The sequence below is a fragment of the Salvia miltiorrhiza genome, chromosome 7, assembly GCF_028751815.1.
Source record: "Salvia miltiorrhiza cultivar Shanhuang (shh) chromosome 7, IMPLAD_Smil_shh, whole genome shotgun sequence".
NCBI lineage: Eukaryota > Viridiplantae > Streptophyta > Magnoliopsida > Lamiales > Lamiaceae > Salvia > Salvia miltiorrhiza.
Genome location: NC_080393.1, coordinates 42,560,532 through 42,579,943, shown reverse-complemented (window position 1 = coordinate 42,579,943; position 19,412 = coordinate 42,560,532). Strand labels below are relative to the sequence as shown.

At 41.1% G+C, this 19,412-nt stretch overlaps 1 non-coding gene across 1 annotated transcript; it reads right to left on the bottom strand.

Moving 5' to 3' along the window:
• Positions 1 to 10,893: 10,893 nt before the first annotated feature.
• LOC130996479 (small nucleolar RNA R71) lies at positions 10,894 to 11,000 on the bottom strand. Its single transcript, XR_009092649.1, has one exon. It is a non-coding gene; the product is annotated as a small nucleolar RNA R71 (small nucleolar RNA).
• Between the last annotated feature and the right edge of the window lie 8,412 nt (positions 11,001 to 19,412).

Genomic DNA, 19,412 nt, shown 5'->3' with positions numbered 1-19,412 from the left:
GGCATTATAGAGAAAACAGTTCTGCCATCGTGCAAGGATTGGTCTACAAAACTGAATGATGCACTCTGCGCGTACAGAACTGCCTTCAAAGGCGTGCTTGGGATGAGTCCGTACCGCCTCGTTTATGACAAGGCGTGTCATCTGCCGGTAGAGATTGAGCACAAGGCTTACTGGGCGATCAGAGCTGCCAATTGCGATCTGGACTATGCAGTGAAGCAGCGCACGCTGCAAATGGAGGAGCTGGATGAACTGCGCAATGATGCGTATGAGAATGTCCGGATTTACAAGGACAAAGTGAAGAGGCTGCATGATCGCCGTATTTCTCACAAGAAGCTCTGCCCTGGAATGAAGGTGTTACTGTTTAATTCCAGATTGAAGTTGTTTCCGGGCAAGTTGAAATCTTGATGGAGTGGTCTGTTTATGCTAAAGGAGGTGTTTGACCATGGTGCAGTCGAGCTGTATAATGAGAATACTAAGGAGAGTTTCAGAGTAAACGGTCATCGTGTGAAACCCTACTATGAGCACCAGAGTCCTCCGATGGTGGTGGAGTCTCAAGCTCTGCACGATCCAGAGCTGTGAATGAAGGCTGATGTCGAGCTCTAGACATTAATCAGAGCGCTTTGTGGGAGGCAACCCACTGTTGGTTTGGTTTTAGTTTATGTTTTTCTTGTTCTTTGCTTTCCATTTTTGTGTTTCTTGTTTTGGTGCCTGCTCGGTTTCTTTGATTCTTGGGTGTTCTTGTTTATGTTAGGCAGAAGAGTCCTGTCCCAGCGCTGAACTTCCACTCTGGCGCTGAATTTTCCTCTCTGAAATCCTAGCGCTGAACTTCTACTCTGGCGCTGATTTTCCTATCTGAAATGCCAGCGCTGAACTTTCACTCTGACGCTGCCGCCAGCGCTGACATTTCCACTCTGCCACAAACCTTAATTTTTGCCGCCTCTCACCGTGCTTCTGCTTTTCAGTACCGATACTCAGGGACATTTTTCTAACTCTAATTATCTTTTGCCTTGAGGACATGGCATTCTTTAAGTGTGGGGGGTGACTTGTTTTGATGCGTGCTTTTTTGCTTTTGATTGGGCGATTGGTCCCTCTGTTCTTAGCTTATTCTTGGATGCTTGCTAATTGTTATGAATTTGTGGTGCGAATTTCGGGTTAGTGATTGAATGGTGGTTATTCTTGTTTTGCTTTTGATATATATTTCTTGATTGTGCAAAGAATTATGAGTTTTGTTACAACACTATAATAAGCAAGTAAAACGTGATTTGTCCGGTAGATGCTAGAGGGAGTGTTGTCATTGTGATTGCCTATGATCGTATCCTTATCTGTGAAATATTTGAATTCTGAACATCTGGCCAGCTCTGGAAATCTTGTCCAGCTCTGAAAATGACAGCTCTGAGTCTCTGCTCTGCTAGTTTAACTATGAGCATGGGAAACCACGTGAGAAGACTTTGGATTACATTCAAATAGTTTTATTTCATGAATTATGGCTCAACTGTCGAAATTTAAGTGATTAAGCACACAAAGTGTGAAAAATAGAGATACTAATTATAAAGGCGATCACATTAGGGAATTCACTTCTAGCGGAGAATTGGGTCTGATCGGATTATTTGCATTACTGTTGTGTTGCTTCGTAAACATTAAGTTACTTGCATGATCTGAGAGATATGTGTTGATTAGAAAATTGTGAATTGACTTGATGAATGTTTGGATGGAAATAATCATCGTGAAACGCTCTCTTCCTAGGATTATACTGATTTTACTTGAGGACAAGCAAAAGGCTAAGTGTGGGGGGTTGATTTATGCTTAATTGTTCGTATTTCTGGAAGTTGGTGCGTTTATGAGTTTGTTAATGCTTTGTAGGAGCTTTTGATAAAACAGGAGGAAGAATGCTAAGTTCGAGTTTTTGGATCAGAAAGTGCTATTTTAGGCTCAAAGTGGTGCCCGAGCTGACGGCGCATACTATGCTGCCTAGCCAGAGCTAACAATCCCACACTAGAGCTGACTGAACTTGACAGAGCTGACCAATCTCGACAGAGCAGACTTTTCAGACTTCCTTGCCAGAGCTAGCATTCATGTGTGCAGAGCTAAATCCACAGAGCTGTCATTTATTCGTCCAGAGCTGATACATCTCCAAAGCTGACAAACTCCAGAGCTACCTACGCCAACACTGTTCCAGAGCTGACTACTTCTACAGAGCTGACTTCCAGCTCTGCCATGACTCGCCAGAGCTACCAAGACTTTCCAGAGCTGCCAGAACTCGCCAGAGCTGCCAAGACTTGCTGAGCAAGTGATTAAGTGCAATCCCCTGTGCGCACACGCCTGCTTTGATGTCTATCTCTTAGGCCCAGTTTGGCTGGGTCGTACTTGATGGTAATTAGGGTTGATGAAGGATGGTCTATAAAAAAGGGTGAACGTTCATGATCAAGAACAATCTTCTGCCTCCGGCACTTTAGTTCTTTTGCCTTTGGGAATTATTGAGCTTCCGTTAGGCAACCAAAACACTTAGGGTTTTCGAGTTTTCATTGTTCTTCAAGTTTTCAAGATTTTTGTTCTAGTTAGATTTCAATTCCGTTTTACTTTACTTTTCTGTTTCGAGTTGTTATCAAGTGACAGTGATTTCATCCTCGCGACGTTTTATGGTATTTCGTATTTACTTAATTTCTTTGCATCGTTATTTAATTATGTCTTGCTTTCAATTATGCAATTTCGTTTATGTCAATTAGATTAGAAGCTTTTATTTACAAGTATTTAAATTCTCAGCCTAGTAGCGTTTAAATTCAACTAGCCTTTACTTTACCGTTTAATCTTGCCTAGGGTTAATAATTTATTTATGCATGCGTTCTTATGCTTTTTCTTTTTCGCCTAGTTAATTCTTAAGTTTAAGTTTCAAGTTAAGTTTAATTCCAAGCTTTAGTTTAATTTTACAAGTTTTCCAACCAATCTTTACCGCTTTCTCGTGATACAATTAGAAGCCCTTTAAGATCTTCCTTGAGAGACGACTTTGGGTTAACTTACCATTGCTAGAGTGTCCTTGTCCTATTGCAAGTCAATTTAGAGGTGTTTAGGTTGAGTCAACCTACTTGATACATGTGTGACTATGATTGAGTGATTATGTTTTCCTTGAGTATTATAGCATGAGATTAATTTTAAATCGAGTAACCAACGATATATATTTTAATCGATGAATAATTAAATATAAATCGAGTTATAATTTTTCGACGTTGTGAAACTAGATTCGAATTTGAGAAACTTTAAAAAGCTACTAACCTACTGACTTTAGATGGGGTTTTTGATACCCAAAAACCTTGAAAATTTTATGATGAGTGTATAAGAGTGTCATGAACGTTCATGTAAAATTTCATGTCATTTGGATCTATTATGTGACCAACTTGGTATACGTAATATAAATCATAATTATAATTATTATTAAATTTATATAATCTTAATACATCATATCAAATAAAATATTATATTTTATTTAAATGAAATAAATCCTAATTAAAAATCACAAAATTAAATTAAAACATATAAGATTAAAATTGGAGAAAAATATACAAGAAAATTTAGAAAAAATAAAAAATGAAAGTGAGATATATAATGGGACACCATGTATGATAAATTGGATCTAAGGGTTGTACGTAATTGACGAGTACTCTTTTCCTGTAGCCGGTGTTTTCCCCACTAGGTTTTCGCTGGCAATGTTTTGACGAGGCTCTGTTCCTCATTGGTTTCCTGCGCCTTCGTTTGGTTTTAGATTTTTTTTTTTTGATGAAAAGATTCATAAAAATAAATAACGAAAAAAATGTAGATTTACACAGAACCTTGGGCATACCCAAAGGGAGAGCAATGCCACAAAACACCCAAATCTCAAGTGAGAATAGGGGGGCAGGGGGTGGGGGTAGTGCCTTTAAAGAAAGACGTTCAAATCAAAATCAAGATCTACCCTATTCTACTACAAAAGAAAAGAACAGAAGTAGAAGATTTTGAAATTTTCCAAATTACAACAGACCATGGTGCTCTTAATAGAGATAGGTGTATAAGACGATCATTTGGCACAAAAGGCACATGGTGCTTATGTTTGGAATCTTCATGTGGCAGTTCCACGGCAGTAGCAGGATCACTTCTTCTTGAGCAATTGAAAATACTGTGGGACTTCATGGTTCATTGTATGGTTGGACCACTTTGCTGAAGACTTCCAGCTACATAATCCACAATTCCCAGCAAATTTCAGATGCTGAAGAGCCAAATCTGAGTAGGGCAGACTGCGCTGACGTATTGTTCTGATTTTGCTCCATTGTTTCCTTTTGTTTTCTTAGGACTTCCATCGGATTTAGGATGGGTGTATGAGGTTTTTGGCAGCCTGGCTTGACCATTAATGGTTTACACAACATACGCCATGGCAAAGGGCATGTAAGTGCCATTGAGGGAGCAGCAGACCCTTAAACAAACCAAATCCTGCATCATAAAAAGGAGCAACACATCAAAGCATTGAAGTTCAGTGAAAAGCGGTACACAGAAGAAATAAGGATCAGAGGTACCCGGTTTTGGGATGTCAGTAGGGGTGTTTGCCAAGAAGAGTCTCCAGTCTCGCACCACCTACAGGCTTTGGATCTTTCCATTTTCTCCAAGCAGCCACAGTCTATCTCAATCTTTGCCTACAAAAGATACAGCAGATAACAAGCACAGAGGCAAAGTTAAAACAAACGAGAGGGAACTGCATGCAAGTAGAACAAAGGACCATTGGATTGATACACCTCACTATTGAGTTTGATTATGAATATAAGGAGTTCTAATAGGTGTGGTGATACTATTCCATTCCAGGTGTGCCCGGACTTCATCCGGTGGAAAAAGTTCATTTAAACATCTATATATATCACATTGAATTTCATAAACAATCTTTTTTCCTTCAAATTGTTCATTTTCAAAAATTAATTTGTTCTGTGCAAACCAAAGATGGTTGACTATAACAGCCATCACAAGGGGTTTCGCTTTTTGGCATGTTTTTGAACCCTTTTTCTTTTGTGTGAGGTGTTTGATTACACTCGAAATTGTAGTCATCTGTTCTTTGACGCGTAGCCAATCCCTAATGGTGTTCCAAACCTGTTTTGTACCTACACATTGAAAGAAAAGGTGTGAATGTGATTCATCATTCACATTGCAGATAACACAAGCCTTAGGAACACCATCCAATCTGTCTACGGTTTTTAATCGGCCTTGAAGTGAAAGAATATTAGCCCCAACGAGATCGTTTATTGGATATCTTAATTTGCCATACAACGATTAATCCTAACATGCTCCTATGAATTTAAGTGCTGCACATAGGAGTTAGAATTACTTACTTGAAAAACTTATGCAAAGGTTGTCGATGATCGAGTTGAACGACTCCAGCTCTGACCTTCTGAACTGTATCCCGCTCAGCTTTCACCGTTGGATGGACAATGAGCTATGAAAGTCCCAAGAGAGAATTCTGCCTTTCACGCTAGCGCCGCTCTACTGCTCTCAAAACCCTAATTTTTTGTGCGTTTTTCCTGAGAGCAGACAGCTGTATTTAAATAAATAAAACACAGCGCTGGGGCGCTAGTTTCTGTGCTGCTCGAATTCTCCAGCTAGGGCAAGGAGACTTTGGGCCAGTCAAGGGACCAGATACAAGGAATAAAGATGGGCCTCCAATGAATTAATTTTATGATCAGCCCAGACCATAATTAATTCATAAGTATTAATTCATTCCACTAGAGAATCAATATTGACTTACCCCTTTATTGTCGGTGATGAGTCGGGGCTTGTATTTAGACTTATTAAATCTTCGTATTTAAAATATCTGACATCCATTAATTAATTCGAGTTCTGACAACTTAAATTAATTAATATCTTTGTAATCCTTAAGCAGTACCACTCAAACTTTATTATTGCGCCTGAACTTAATCAACCTGCAGGGTTTAACACAATAAACCTTATTGAGCTCCTTAAGGGGATGTCATTATCCTATACCGGATACGGGTACTAATACAGATAATCAAATATCATATATTGACCGCTATCACTGATAACACTCATGTTTCCATGGTTTTTATTATTCATATGATGATAATTTTATAGGAAATTGAGTGTTGGATGATTGTTTTGTGCTTAATTTGCTTTATCTTGTGAAACACGATTCTTACTCGAACTTTGAAGGAAATTTCAGGTTTAATGACTTCGAATTTGGAACAATGTTCTGAAATTGAAGTTGTAGATCGTCTCGATACGAGTTCACGAGTGCAAACGGATCATCAATCGGAGTTCGGACGAGACAAAAACGTCGCGCGCAGCAGTCAAGTTGGTCGCCGAAAATGGGCATTTTGAAGAAGAAATTCGGCGACCTAAACGGCGACCGCCGAGTTGGTCGCCGAAATTTCTGTTTCAGATTTGCACTGCAAGTGTTAAATTCGGCGGGCGCCGAATTTGGTCAATTTTTAGCACAAAAACGGAGGTCAACACGGCGACCGCCGAGTTTGACCGCCGAATTGAGCGGATTTGCGAGTTTTTCCGTTTTTTAGAGTTCTTCTGGGTTCCAAACACTGTATTTCACCCTGACACTATAAATAGGTCTTATTTTGACCTATCTGGGGTTCCTTTTTCAGTTCTCAACTTTTATTTTTCAATTTCATAGCTTTAGAATTTATTTCTTTCCAGTATTTACTGCTTGGATTGGATTTCCACAAGATTGAAGATTCAAGCTGCTACAATCGTTCTACTTTCGGTTTTATATAATTTAGTTTTTACAATTGCTTTCTTATTTATTATGTTTATGATTTATTTTATGATGTCTGGCTAGTTCTTTAATCTGAACCTAGGGTTTGTACATAGCTGATTAATTATGTGTGTATGATTTATTGATATCAATTTGTCTTCCAACTTGTGATTCATGATTCCTGGTGCTTAATTTCTTGTGAATTATTTGGCCAATAATTTACATGTTTAGCTGTGCAGTTTGAGTCTTGAATGCGATAATTGTTCAGCCGATTCAGGAATGCATGTTATAGAAGTAGCCTTGACACTTGAATGGGATAGGTGAAACTATAGGGAGCTATTCTTTGTGTACGCTTGGGAGTTAATTTATTCCTTGGAGTCTTGAATGTGAAGGGGGGTAAATTAATCTACTTTCATAGGTGTTCGTTAGAGAAGCTTGTGAATAGTTCTGTGATCTCTCATCAGGGTTGGATTAAATTGGTAATTGAATCAATAGATTAAATGCATATAATTAATTAGTAAAAGTACATCCTAGGGTCAGAGTCTTTTATTATTTGAGTTTTTACCTTATTTTATTTGTTGTTATCTGAATTTAGTGCTAATCAAACCTTCCTACTTTTTGTTGCCTGTCTACTGTTATAGTCTGTTTAGGAGATAGCTAGAGTTATTTCGTTGTGTCAGTCCCTGTGGATACGATACTCGGTTACTGGTTATTTGCTACAATTGCACCGTGTTAGTTGCAGTATTTGTTGCTAAGAAATTAGTGATCAACTTTTTGGCGCCGTTGCCGGGGACTGGTAAGAAGTTACTTTAATATTTCCGATAGGACTTAGTAGTACTTCAGGCGTTTACTGTTTCTTTTTATTTTTATTTTTATTTTTCTAATTCTCGTTTTTTTTTTCAGGCACTGCATACGATGGCTACTGATGAACAAATTCGTGCTTTACAAGAGCAGCTGCAACAGCTGTTGGACGCTCAAGCTGCTAAAGAAGCTCAGAATCAGCCTCCGATTGCAGAGATGTTCGTTCCTCAGTATGAGTATCAGGAACCTCCCCGTATTAATGCCAATAATTTTGAGCTGAAGACTGGTTTGATCACGATGGTCCAGCAGACCCAGTATGGAGGACACGCTATAGAGGATCCTAATGCGCATCTGGCGCAATTTCTGGAGCTTTGCAGCACTGTAAAGATGAATGTAGTATCTGATGATATTATCCGTCTTCGTCTTTTTCCTTTTTCACTGCGGAATAAAGCGAAGTCGTGGTATCATACATTGAATTTGAGTGCAACTACTACGTGGGAAGATGTAGCTCAAGCTTTCCTACGCAAGTTCCATCCTCCTGGCCTGACCCTGAAATTAAAGATGGACATTGTGCAGTTCCAGCAGTTTGAGGGAGAAAAGCTGGCAGATACATGGGAGAGGTATCAAGAGAAGTTGAGAAAGTGTCCCAGCCATGGATTTGATGAAGGCACGCTCATTATCTTGTTCCACAATGCTTGTGGAGAGCGTACAAGAATGCATTTGGACACAGCTGCAGGAGGTTCTTTGCTTCAGAAAGGCAGTTCAGAGGGTTGGAACATCATAGAAAGTATGGCTGCTACAAGCTATCAATGGCCAGTAGAAAGAGTACAATTGAAAAGGGTGGCAGCTGCTTCCAGTTCTGATCCTATGGCAGCAATGGTTACTCAACAGGAAGCGATGGCTACACAGCTGGCAGAGCTGACTACTAAGATCAGTGAGTTGAATCGAGGTCAGCCAGGAATGTATGGCAGATGTCAGCAATATCAGCAGGACTAGCAGCAGTTCCAGCCAGGAGGACGACCGCAACCGAATCTTTCTTATGGCAACCCAAACAATGCTTTGCAGCTGATTTATGCTTAATTTACTATATTTTTAAGGGTTTGTTTGTGCGTATTTTAAGATAATCTTCTGGAAATTGGTGCGTTTATGGTGTATTTTATGCTTTGCAGGAGATTTAGGCTTTCGAGATGAAAGAATGCAATTTTGGATGATTTTGGCATTTTCTAGGTGTTTTGGTCTTCAGAGCAGAGAAATCATCATTCCTCTGGAAGACCAGAGAAATCAAAGCCCAGATCAGCGAAGTCGAAAGCCAGAGCAGAGAAACCAATCGCTAGAGAAATCAACATATCAGAGCAGAGGAGTCGCTATTCCAGAGGAGTCGATGCCAGAGGATTCGCTTCCCCGCTGCCAGAGCGGAGGAATGCCAGAGCGGAGAAATGCCAGAGCGGAGGTCCATTTCTCTGGCGCAACCTATTCCGCTGGCGAGGTCAGAGAAATCACCTATTCCTCTGGCAATACCATTCCTCTGGCGATAGCAGAGAATTCGTCATTTCTCTGGCGTGACCCGTTACCCTGGTGACATCCATTCCTCTGGCGAGAGCTGCGAAGTTGGCGATTGGTAGGAGTATTTTCCAGAAGCGCACATCCAGCTGGAGAGTTGCCTTATTTCACACGATTCTATTACCTTTAGAATTCTACTTTGCATGGCAACTTCCATGGTGATCCGAAGGAAATTTGAAGCTTATAAATAGGTCCTCTTTTGACCTATAGAGGACACACATACCCCAGAACCCAAGCATTCATATTTTTAGTTTTATAGCGTTAGAATTTTATAGCTTTCTAGTTTTCAAGGCTTGGATCAAGATTGAAGATTCAAGTCGCTACTTCAGTTTTTATTCGGTTTTTTTATACAATTCAGTTTTTACAATTGCGTTCAATTTAATTATGCTTTTGTTTTATTTTGCTATGTCTGGCTAGTTTCCTTTAGCTGATTCTAGGGTTTGTAAATAGTTGATTGAATTTATGTGATTTATTTGTTAATACTTTTGTGCCTTCTAGTTTATGATTCATAATTCCTGAAGCTTATTTTCTTGTGAATTATTTGGCCAATAGTTTGCATGTTTAGCTATTCGGTTTGAGACCTAGCGGAGATAACTGTTTAGCGGATTCAGAAATGTATGATATGATTTTAACCTTGAGACCTAGCAGAGATAGGTGGATCATAGGGAGCTATTCTTAGGAGCTATTGGGAGTTAGTAGATTTTCTTGAGACCTAACGGAGATAGATAATTTACAAATCCACGATCGTTGCTGCTCTAGCGAGAGTAATTGATTAATTAAGTGATCTCTCATCATAACTGGATTAAACTGGTACATAGGATTAATAGATTTATTGCATAGATTTAATTAATGAATTTACTACCCTAGGATCAGTTGCTTTTAATACTTGATTTTCTCCTACGTACTTTTAATTATTATTTGCGTTTTAGTTTAAGATAATTGAATCTTCTACTTTCGCTTACCTGTCTACTATTATAGTCTGTTTAGGAGATAGATAAAGTCGTTTCGTTGTGTCAATCCCTGTGGATACGATATCTGGTTACTATTTCTGTGCTACAATTACACCGTGTTAGTTGCGGTATTTTGAGCTAATAATTTAGTGATCAACTTTTTGGCGCCGTTGCCGGGGATTTGATAAGAAATTGCTTTAATATTTTCGATAGGACTTTATAGTACATCAGGTTTTTATTTGTGTTTCTGTAGGTTGCGTATGAACACAAGATCTCACGATAATCCTCTTTTTGAGCTTGACCCTGAAATTAACAAGACTTTGCGCAATCTTAATAAGCAGTACAAAAGAGACAACCACGAAAAAAAGAAGCAAGCAATGGCAGAACAACAGAATAACATGGACCTTGAAACTCTTGTGCGAGCCGTGACTCACCTTCAGAGGCAGCTAGACGAAGAGAGAGAGCGCAACCGGGCTCCTCCACCAGAGCCACCACTGAATCACATGTATCAGCCTCGGGTTGATCAATTTCAAGGAGGCAGATGGGGACCAACTGTGCAGGCTAACACGTTCGAGCTGAAGCCGGGATTGATAAACATGGTGCAAGCTGAACAAGTTTAGTGGAGCGGCTTCTAAAAATCCGCATGCTCACATCACTCAGTTTCTAGATATTTGCGACACTATTAAGCAGAATGGAGTGCCGCCTGATGCCATCAGAATGAAGATGTTTGGATTCTCTCTCAGAGACAGAGCTAAGGAGTGGTTCAAGAGTCTGGACAGAGGTGCTATTACTGGATGGGAGGATTTGTGTAGAGCTTTCCTGGCAAAATACTTTCCTGCTTCTAAAGCTCAGAAAATCATTGCAGAGATTTCTCACTTTTCCCAGCTAGGAGATGAGACCATTCATGATGCCTGGGAAAGATTTCACGAGCTGCTCAGGAACTGCCCACAACATGGTTTCACAGAGGATCAGCAAATCATTCACTTTTATAATGGTTTGACTGGTCTGACAAAAAGTATGGTGGATGCCACTGCAGGTGGATGTCTTCTCCATAGAAATACAAAGGAAGCTTATCGTGTGATAGAAGAGATGGCCTCCAACAGTTACCAATGGCCGAATGACAGAAATTCCACGAGAAGAATTGCAGCTGTGAATGAGGAGAGAGATGATTTTAAGGATAAATATGAAGCTCTTCAAAAGCAGTATGAGTTGGAGAGAAAGACACTGCTAGCTAAAATTCCTCAGCAGCCGAGTTTACCTGATGTGTCGCAGCTGGAAGATGCTAATTATGTCCAGCGGCAGTACCAATTCAATAGACCAAACTATCAAGGACATCAGGGCGGAAATCCACCGTATCATCCAAATAATAGGAATCATCCAAATTTTTCCTATTCAAATCCCAACAATGCTTTGCAGCCTCCACCTGGATTTTCTGTTTCTAGTGGGGGAGTCATTAATGAGCCAAAGAAAGATTCAATGGAGGAAATGATGAAGCAAGTATTGGTGAAGGTCACCGGGATGGAGATAAACTCGGCAAACTTGGGAACCAAAATGTTCAACATGGAGCAAAATGTGTCAGCACTTTCTAAGCAGGTGCAGATGTTAGAAAATCAAGTTGGTCAGATGGCTAACCAAGCAGCTACACAGCACAAGCCGGGCCACTTTCCTAGCAATACTGAAATTAATCCTAAAAATCAGTGTAATGCAATTCATCTAAGGAGTGGAACTCAATATGAAAATCATACAGAGCAGAGGAGTCACCATTCCTCTGCAGAACCGCAGAATGACAAGGGAAAAGGCAAGGTAGTGGAGGACGACAATAATGACTTGGAGGAGCTTGTAGTGGAACAGACGCCTCCCCCTAAGAAGGATTCGAGCTCTTCAACTGTTAAGGAGCCTATCCCTACTCCTACGTTTCCCAGGCCAGAGTACAAGCCTGTAGCACCCTTCCCGAATAGCTTGGCAAAGCCGAAGATGGATCAGAAGTTGGCCAAGTTCATGGAGATGTTTTCAAAGCTTCACATCAACATTCCTCTACTTGATGCTTTAAGAGATATGCCAGGCTATGCCAAGTTCCTCAAGGATGCAGTTTCCAACAAGAGAAAATTGGGGAAATATGAGACGATTAATCTTTCCGAGGAATGCAGTGCAGTGCTACAAAGGAAGCTACCATTGAAGCAAAAGGATCCAGGGAGCTTCACTATCGCTTGTGTGATTGGAGGGCAGAACTTCTCCCGTGTTCTTTGTGACTTAGGGGCGAGCATCAATCTGATGCCTCTCTCTATTTTCAATCGGTTGGAGATTGGAAATATCAAGCCTACCTCTATTGCATTGCAGATGGCAGATCGTTCCATAACATATCCCAAGGGCGTTGTGGAGGATGTTCTTGTGCAGGTGGAGCAGTTTATTTTTCCTGTAGATTTCGTAGTCTTGGACATGCCGGAGGACAAGAATACTCCATTAATCCTAGGACGACCAGTTTCTAGTTATGGGACGTGCGTTGATAGATGTGCAAGAGGGAGATCTGACTTTCCGCGTCAATGATGAAAAGATGACATTATCCATCTATGATGCAATGAAGAAGCCAGCTGAACCACAAATCGAGGATTGCAACTTAATCGAGTCTGTAGTGGATTCCACTGCAACCGTGAAGGATCCTTTGGAGAAGTGCATCACACAATCCTTATACCCTTATTCCAATCTAGACGAGGCGTGTGATGAGATTTTAGATTATATTGCAGAGCTGGAGGCCGTAGAGAAACATCCCATCGATCCTGTGCCTTACATGGATATTCGCAAACCTGTTGATGGGGGAAGGAATTCGGTGGAAAAAGAATTCCCTGGGCCAGCGGATTCAACCACGCCAGCGGATTCAAACAGGCCAGAGGAGTCAGCTACGCCAGCGAAGTCAGCTACGCCAGCGGAGTCAGCCAAGTCAGAGGATTCAACCAGGCCAGCAGAGTCATCCAGAGCTGCCGCCACACCCAAAATTGAGCTGAAACAACTTCCAGAGCACTTGAAGTACCAATTTTTGGGTGACAATGAAACTTTTCCTGTTATTGTTTCTGCCTATCTATCTCCGTTGGAGTTGGAGAAGTTGATGCGAGTTTTGAGAAAATACAAGTCTGCTATAGGATGGTCTATCTCCGACATCAAAAGAATTAGTCCTTCTATTTGCATGCATCGTATCTTAATGGAGCAGGAATACAAGCCTAAGGTGCAGCCGCAACGACGTTTGAATCCGACAATGCAAGAAGTTGTGAGAAAGGAGGTGCTCAAGTAGTTGGATGCAGGAATCATTTATGCCATCTCTGATAGTGAGTGGGTGAGCCCGACGCAAGTTGTCTCTAAGAAGGGAGGCATGACTGTGGTTAAGGATGAGAAAGATGAGCTCATAGCTACGAGGCTGGTCACAGGATGGCACGTGTGCATTGATTACCGAGCGTTGAATGCAGCCACACGTAAGGATCACTTTCCTTTGCCGTTTATTGATCAGATGCTTGACCGATTGGCAGGATATGAGTATTACTGCTTCTTGGATGGGTACTCGGGTTACAATCAGATTATGATAGCCCCGGAGGATCAGCATAAGACCGCGTTTACTTGTCCCTATGGCATCTTTGCTTTTAGGAGAATTTCTTTTGGTCTTTGCAATGCTCCTGCCACGTTTCAGCGCTGCATGATGGTGATTTTCCATGGGTTGATTGAAAATATCATGGAGGTATTCATGGACGATTTCTCTGTCTTTGGATCTTCCTTTGATAATTGTCTGGACAATCTTGCTCAAGTGTTGCAGCGTTGTGAGGAGACGGCACTCGTGCTCAATTGGGAAAAGTGTCACTTCATGGTTCGTGAGGGCATTGTTTTGGGGCATAGGGTCTCTGCCCAAGGATTGGAGGTGGATCGTGCTAAGATCGTGGCCATTGAAAAGTTGCTGTCTCCCACTTCTGTGAAATCAGTGCGGAGCTTTCTTGGGCATGCAGGATTTTACAGGCGCTTTATCAAAGATTTCTCCAAACTGTCCAAGCCACTTTGTGCTTTACTAGAGAAGGATGTGAAGTTTGTCTTCACCGACGAATGTCGCGTCTCCTTTGAGAAGTTGAAAGCCGCGCTGATTTCTACACCAGTGTTGATCACGCTGGATTGGAGTGCTCCGTTTGAGTTGATGTGCAACGCTAGCGATTGGGTCGTGGGAGCTGTGTTGGGGCAAAAGAGAGATAAGTTATTCAAGGTAATTTACTACACTAGTAAAACTTTGAATTCTGCTCAGAGGAATTACACAACCACGGAGAAGGAGCTGCTAGCTGTGGTGTATACCTTTGATAAGTTCCGTTCTTATTTGATTGGAACTCATTCAATTGTCTACACTGATCATGCCGCCATCCGCTACTTGTTCACAAAGAAGGACTCCAAGCCCCGCTTGATTCGTTGGATCTTATTGCTGTAAGAGTTTGATATGGAGATCCGAGATCGAAAGGGATGTGAGAATGTGGTAGCTGACCACTTATCTCGATTGGAGAATCCGATCGAGGGAGATGATCCAAAGATGGCCATCAATGAGTCCTTCCCCGATGAGCAGATTTGGGCTCTGTTATTTAAGGATCCTTGGTATGCTAAGTATAGCAATTACTTGGTTATTGGAGCTCTTCCCGAGGGGTTGTCACATCATCAAAAGAAGAAGTTCCTCCATGATGTCAAGTTCTATTATTGGGAGGACCCTTACCTATACAGAAGATGCGCCGATGGCTTTATTCGGCGATGTGTTAGAGAGCATGAATGGCCCAAGATCATTGAAGAATGCCATAGCTCACCTAGTGGAGGCCACTTTGCTGCCAACCGCACTGCCATGAAGGTAAATCATAGTGGATTCTATTGGCCTTCAATTTTCGCAGATTGCCATGCCTTCGTGAAATCTTGTGATCGTTGCCAGCGCATGGGCAACATTACCAAGCGGGATGAGATGCCACAAAACATCATTGTCGAGGTAGAACTATTTGATGTTTGGGGAATTGACTTCATGGGTCCTTTCCCTACTTCTTGCGGTTTTTCCTATATATTGCTTGCTGTGGAGTATGTGTCTCGATGGGTGGAGGCGATCCCAACTACCACCAATGATTCCAAGGTAGTCATTAAATTCTTGCAAAAGAATATTTTGACTCGGTTCGGAGCACCGAGAGCGTTGCTTAGTGATGGGGGGTCGCACTTCAACAACAAGTTACTAGCAAGCGTGTTGGCAAAGTATGGAGTAAAGCACAAGTTGACGACTCCATATCATCCTCAAGCTAATGGGCAGGCAGAGTTAGCAAATCGAGAGATCAAACAAATTTTGGAGAAGAGCGTCGCCAACAAGAAAGATTGGGCGAAACACCTAGATGATGCTCTTTGGGCGTATCGCACTGCCTACAAAACTCCGATTGGTATGTCTCCCTATCAGCTTGTTTTTGGCAAATCATGTCATTTACCTGTTGAGATAGAGCACAAGGCATATTGGGCGACAAGGAGAATCAATTTGGAGTTCAAGGAGGCCGGTCATACAAGGCGAGATATGTTGACAGAGCTGGATGAATGGAGGAATGAGGCCTATGAGAGTTCCCGCATCTACAAAGAGAGGGCCAAGAAATTCCATGATTTGAGCATCCGCACCAAGAAAATCAAGCCAGGAGATAAGGTACTTTTATACAATTCGAAATTACGTTTGTTTCCTGGAAAGCTGCAATCAAGATGGACAGGGCCATATGTGGTGCATAAGAGCAATTGGAATGGGACGTATGAGTTGTTTGCCGCTGATGGCACTACCTTCACTGTCAATGGTCATCGTCTCAAACCATACTTCAAGTCAAACGTGGATCGTGGTCTGGAAGTTGTCAAATTCAATGATCCATGAGCCATGAGGTATCGTCGAGCTCTAGACGTTAAATTAAGCACTTGTTGGGAGGTAACCCAATTGTTTTTCTTTGTTTTGTTTTTCTTTCTTTCTGTTTCGTTTTGTTTCGTTTTGTTTCTCTTTTGTTTCTTTGTTTAGTTTGGGGGCAGGTGTTCTCTGCCAGTTTTCTGGTGGTCTTCATGTTCCAGCGCGGCCATTTTCCTCACTGCACTTTTCCACGCTGCACATGTCCAGCGGAGCCACTCACTTCGCTGCCCCGTTAAGCGCTGCTCTGCCAGCGATATACTTATCCGCGCTGCTCTGCCAGCGATACACTCATTTCGCTGCTCTGTCCAGTGCAGCCATTCTCTACTCTGACCAAGGCCGCAAACCCACCTTTTTCACCGCCACCCACGATGGTTCAGTGTTCCAATGCCAATAATCAGGGATATTTTCTATACTCTTTTTATTTCTTTTATGCCCTGAGGACATGGCATACTTTAAGTGTTGGGGGGTGTTTCTATGCTTATATTTTTTCAATAATTGGGCGAAATTGATTTTTCTATGCTTAGTTTTTGGTCTCGAATCTGGCTAATTTTTATGAATTTGTGGAAGAGAAGATGGTTTTCGATGTGAATTTTGGGTTTGTGAATGAATGGAGGATATTCTTGTTTTACCTTTGATATATGTTTCTTGTTTGTGCAAAGAACGATGAGTTTTGTTGCAACACTTTTGTAAGTTAGTAAAACGTGATTTGTCCGGTAGATGCTAGAAGGAGTGTTGTCATTGTGATTGCCTACGATCGTATCTTATCTGTGAAAAATGTTGGACGAATTGCTAACTTCAAAATCGCCAGCTCTGAAACATCTGGCCTGTTCTAAAAATGTGATAGCTCTGAGTCTCTGCTCCTCTAGTCTAACTATGAGCATGGGAAACCACGTGAAAAGACTTGGGATTACATCCAAATGGTTTTATTTCATGAATTATGGCTCAACTGTCGAAGAAATCTCAAGCACACAAAGTGTGAAAAATGGTGATATTGATTATAAAGGTGATCACATTAGGGAATTCACTTCTAGCGGAGAATTGGGTCTGATCGAATTACTTGCATTACTCTTGTGTGGTTGCTTAAAATTTAAGTTACTTGCATGATTAAGAGATGTGTGTTGATTGTAAAGTTTTGAATTGACTTTGTGAATGATTGGATGGAAATTTACATTGTTGAAATCAATTTCTTCTTATGATTCATATAGATTTTGCTTGAGGACAAGCAAAAGGCTAAGTGTGGGGGAGTTGATTTATGCTTAATTTACTATATTTTTCAGGGTTTGTTTGTGCTTATTTTAAGATAATCTTCTGAAAATTGGTGCGTTTATGGTGTATTTTATGCTTTGCAGGAGATTTAGGCTTTCGAGATGAAATAATGCAATTTTGGATGATTTTGGCGTTTTCTAGGTGTTTTGGTCTTCAGAGCAGAGAAATCATCATTCCTCTGGAAGACCAGAGAAATCAAAGCCCAGATCAGCGAAGTCGAAAGCCAGAGCAGAGAAACCAATCGCTAGAGAAATCAACATATCAGAGCAGAGGAGTCGCTATTCCAGAGGAGTCGATGCCAGAGGATTCGCTTCCCCGCTGCCAGAGCGGAGGAATGCCAGAGCGGAGAAATGCCAGAGCGGAGGTCCATTTCTCTGGCGCAACCTATTCCGCTGGCGAGGTCAGAGAAATCACCTATTCCTCTGGCAATACCATTCCTCTGGCGATAGCAGAGAATTCGTCATTTCTCTGGCGTGACCCGTTACCCTGGTGACATCCATTCCTCTGGCGAGAGCTGCGAAGTTGGCGATTGGTAGGAGTATTTTCCAGAAGCGCAAATCCAGCTGGAGAGTTGCCTTATTACACACGATTCTATTACCTTTAGAATTCTACTTTGCATGGCAACTTCCATGGTGATCCGAAGGAAATTTGAAGCTTATAAATAGGTCCTCTTTTGACCTATAGAGGACACACATACCCCAGAACCCAAGCATTCATATTTTTAGTTTTATAGCGTTAGAATTTTATAGCTTTCTAGTTTTCAAGGCTTGGATCAAGATTGAAGATTCAAGTCGCTACTTCAGTTTTCATTCGGTTTTTTTATACAATTCAGAGAAAGCAATCGCTAGAGAAATCAACATATCAGAGCAGATGAGTCGCTATTCCAGAGGAGTCGATGCCAGAGGATTCGCTTCCCCGCTGCCAGAGCGGAGGAATGCCAGAGCGGAGAAATGCCAGAACGGAGGTCCATTTCTCTGGCGCAACCTATTCCGCTGGCGAGGTCAGAGAAATCACCTATTCCTCTGGCAATACCATTCCTCTGGCGATAGCAGAGAATTCGTCATTTCTCTGGCGTGACCCGTTACCCTGGTGACATCCATTCCTCTGGCGAGAGCTGCGAAGTTGGCGATTGGTAGGAGTATTTTCCAGAAGCGCACATCCAGCTGGAGAGTTGCCTTATTTCACACGATTCTATTACCTTTAGAATTCTACTTTGCATGGCAACTTCCATGGTGATCCGAAGGAAATTTGAAGCTTATAAATAGGTCCTCTTTTGACCTATAGAGGACACACATACCCCAGAACCCAAGCATTCATATTTTTAGTTTTATAGCGTTAGAATTTTATAGCTTTCTAGTTTTCAAGGCTTGGATCAAGATTGAAGATTCAAGTCGCTACTTCAGTTTTTATTCGGTTTTTTTATACAATTCAGTTTTTACAATTGCGTTCTCTTTAATTATGTTTATGCTTTATTTTGCTATGTCTAGCTAATTTCCTTTAGCTGATTCTAGGGTTTGTAAATAGTTGATTGAATTTATGTGATTTATTTGTTAATACCTTTGTGCCTTCCAGTTTATGATTCATAATTCCTGGTGCTTGAATTCTTGTGAATTATTTGGCCAATAGTTTGCATGTTTAGCTATTCGGTTTGAGACCTAGCGGAGATAACTGTTTAGTGGGTTCAGGAATGTATGATATGATTTTAACCTTGAGACCTAGCGGAGATAGGTGGATCATAGGGAGCTATTCTTAGGAGCTATTGGGAGTTAGTAGATTTTCTTGAGACCTAACGGAGATAGATAATTTACAAATCCACGATCGTTGCTGCTCTAGCGAGAGTAATTGATTAATTAAGTGATCTCTCATCATAACTGGATTAAACTGGTACATAGGATTAATAGATTTATTGCATAGATTTAATTAATGAATTTACTACCCTAGGATCAGTTGCTTTTAATACTTGATTTTCTCCTACGTACTTTTAATTATTATTTGCGTTTTAGTTTAAGATAATTGAATCTTCTACTTTCGCTTACCTGTCTACTATTATAGTCTGTTTAGGAGATAGATAAAGTCGTTTCGTTGTGTCAATCCCTGTGGATACGATATCTGGTTACTATTTCTGTGCTACAATTACACCGTGTTAGTTGCGGTATTTTGAGCTAATAATTTAGTGATCAGCAGCCTCCACCTG